At 54.0% G+C, this 2,805-nt stretch overlaps 1 long non-coding RNA gene across 1 annotated transcript; it reads left to right on the plus strand.

The window, feature by feature from the left end:
* The first annotated feature begins 710 nt into the window (after positions 1 to 710).
* Positions 711 to 1,968, plus strand: LOC144366169 (uncharacterized). Its single transcript, XR_013425081.1, has 2 exons — positions 711 to 982; positions 1,671 to 1,968. It is a non-coding gene; the product is annotated as an uncharacterized LOC144366169 (long non-coding RNA).
* Positions 1,969 to 2,805: the final 837 nt, after the last annotated feature.

A 2,805-nucleotide genomic window follows, 5' to 3' on the forward strand; every position in this document is an offset into this window, starting at 1 on the left:
TGCTCTCCCTCCCTTCTCCCTGTCCTGTCCTCTTAACAGGCTCCTGCAGCTCCCCTCCCAGCACTGCCCCCACTGTGTTCACTTCCAGTACAGAGCCCCCCACCCCCCGTGACGCCTTACAGCTACATTCTCAACCCTGACACCAGGGAAAGAGGGTCCATGTTTACTGGGACAAATGATGCACGTGAGGCTCCAGAGTCGGCTTTTGGCACCCCTTCTAACACCCGGGAGGTCTCCTTCACTACCTCGGTGTTTCTTAGCTCTGCTTTCTTCCCCTTCCCGTGGCTGAACAGGCACCGTGGGCTGCCTCAGCTGGCACCCAGGCTCCTGGGCTCAGGTGCGTGTCTGAGCCTCCCCGGTGGGTGGCAGGGCTGCAGAGCCGGGGCTGCTGGGCAGGGCTGGCAGCAGCGCCCACGTGGAGGGGAGGGCCGGGACAGTGCTCTCTCGCTTCTCTTCAGGACAAACACTTGAGAAGACACTTGAGACTGAGCAAAACACTTCAGATGTGGCGGTAAACAGGCCTGGGCGCCCTGGGCCAGCAGGGACCACACAGCGCAGCAGGTCTTCTCCGGTCCCCTCCCACCATCCAGTGGGACTCTGAAGATGTCTGTCAACAGCAAGGGGCCTCCACCCTGAGGTGGGAACCCTGCTCAAGGGAGGGAGAGTCTTCAAACCAGAACATTCTTAAGGAGTGGCTTGACTGACGGGCAGCACTGGGGTCGGGAGGACCTGTGTGGAGCAGGGCATGAAAGGCCAGGTGTGGACTGAGGACAGACACTTCCTTGTGACACTCACAATTGTGGGTAAGAGTGTCCATGGACACTTGCACAAGTCTCTTCTCCCTGGTGGACTTCACACTTCTTGCTGGCAGGGTCCCCTCTGTCTGACTCACCACATGCTCCAGTGCCTCTCCAGAGCTGCATCGAGGTCATTTGTCCAGGGAACAAGCAGGGTGTTAACTCAAGACGGAGCTTCCATCAGGGTGAGCTGGAAAAATCCCTGGGGGCAACACTGAAGGAGGCCACAGCCCGGGTAGAGAGGGGAGGCTGGTCCTAGGGGACAGGAAAGGCTCAGCAGGAGATGAGTCAGCCAGAAGTGGGCAGCTCAGCTCCAGCAGAGGAGGGTGTTGCTTGAGGCTCAGGCTGTCAGCCCAGCAAGAGGCCTGGCGGTGTGCAGGAGGGGCCCCTGCGAGGGCAGCCAGCGAGTGGCCTGCAGAAAGGACCTCTCACCGTCCTCCTGGGAAGACCTCGGGAAAGGGAGGGAAGAAAAGAGACACAAAGGCACAGAAAGAACGAGGGGTGGAGAGGAAAGAGGAAGAGGAGACCAGAGAAAAGCAAGAAGGAGAAAAGAGGAAAGATGGAAGGAGGCGGTTGAGGAAGGAAGAAAAGAGGGCCGGCCAGAAAGGGAGGGAGGAAGGGAGGGAAAAGGAAAAGCAAAAGAGAGAAAATTGTCTTCTCCCCTTAGTAGAGAGAAGGCGTGAGGCCAAGAGGACATGATTATTTTACAAAACATCTCAAAAGGTGCAGGGAAAGAGCCATAGAGCCAGGAGCAGCTAATCCATGATCTCCGGCTGAGGCGTCCTGTGTCCAGGACAGTGCGAGTGACAGGGAGAAGACGGGCCAGGCAGGGTATAAATAGTAGCACTGGTTATTTGTAACTTTCATTTTTAGGTAAGGATGATTGGCACGTGGATGGCTTGGATGAAGGGAGCCCCCTGATCTTTAACTTGCAGGTCACATGGAGGAAACTTTGAGAAAATGCTCCGACATGGAGATGTCAAGTTGAGTGACAGCCCTGTGCGAGGTGCCTCGCAGTGGCTGTGTCTTTTACATGCATCACTTCACAGAAATGATGACTGCCATTTGAACAGAGAGACATCCTTCCTGCCCGGGGTCAGGAAACTGACAGGGCCCACCCATTAATAGAAATAACTGTCATTTAAAATAAAATGCTTGGTGGAAAACTTCAGCAATCTATTAGATAACATGGGGCCTGTGATCGGGGCACCCATGAATCACTGCATGGGATGCCACTGCTCAGAGAGGGTGCACCGCGTGGGAAACAGCCACGTCCCGGGCGTCCATCAGTTGGCCACATGGCTTCCTCAGGCAGAGCCAGGCAGCTCCGTGACCTAATTCACAGCCCACCTGGATGCTAATCAGGAGCTTTTCCTATGTGACATCGAGGAGGGGATCTGAGTGAAAAGATGAATGACAACATAGTTTCTGATCTGACAGCTTCTCACGGCAAAAACTCATTTGGCGATAGGGTTCTCTGGAGAAGAGCGAAGCCGATCCAGCTCGTTCCTAATAGAGGCTCCAAGCTCAGGACCTCCTGTGGCTTCCATGATGCCTTAATTTTTGATTGAAGAAAATATTACACCAGGATACCTGGTTACCAAAAGGATGACATGGTATTTAGATGGCTTTCCTTAAATGTTTAACACATTTCTTAAACAGAGGGTCCGAAACCTCCAAAAAGTTATACAAAAGCAATGGTGCTTGACAGTGTTTGCAGGAATGGCCCTGTTCAGCCTGTGCTGGAGCGTGGGATGTCTGTGTCGTGTGTGTGGGCTGGTGGGACACATAATGAGCATTGATGTTGGGCCCTGAATCACTGCTTCCCTTGATGTAATCCTTAGAAGAGTGGTGAGGGATCACATAGCCGTTTCACAGAGGGGACAACTAAGGTGCAGAATGGTGAAGTGATTTCCTACCAAGAGCAGCCATCTCCTGAGGAATGGAGTCTGTAACCCCAGATTCCCAGACTCCAGTAACCGGGGCAACCCCACAAGGCAGATTTTAC

The sequence above is a fragment of the Ictidomys tridecemlineatus genome, chromosome 1 (genome assembly GCF_052094955.1).
Source record: "Ictidomys tridecemlineatus isolate mIctTri1 chromosome 1, mIctTri1.hap1, whole genome shotgun sequence".
In the NCBI taxonomy this organism is placed as follows: Eukaryota; Metazoa; Chordata; class Mammalia; order Rodentia; family Sciuridae; genus Ictidomys; species Ictidomys tridecemlineatus.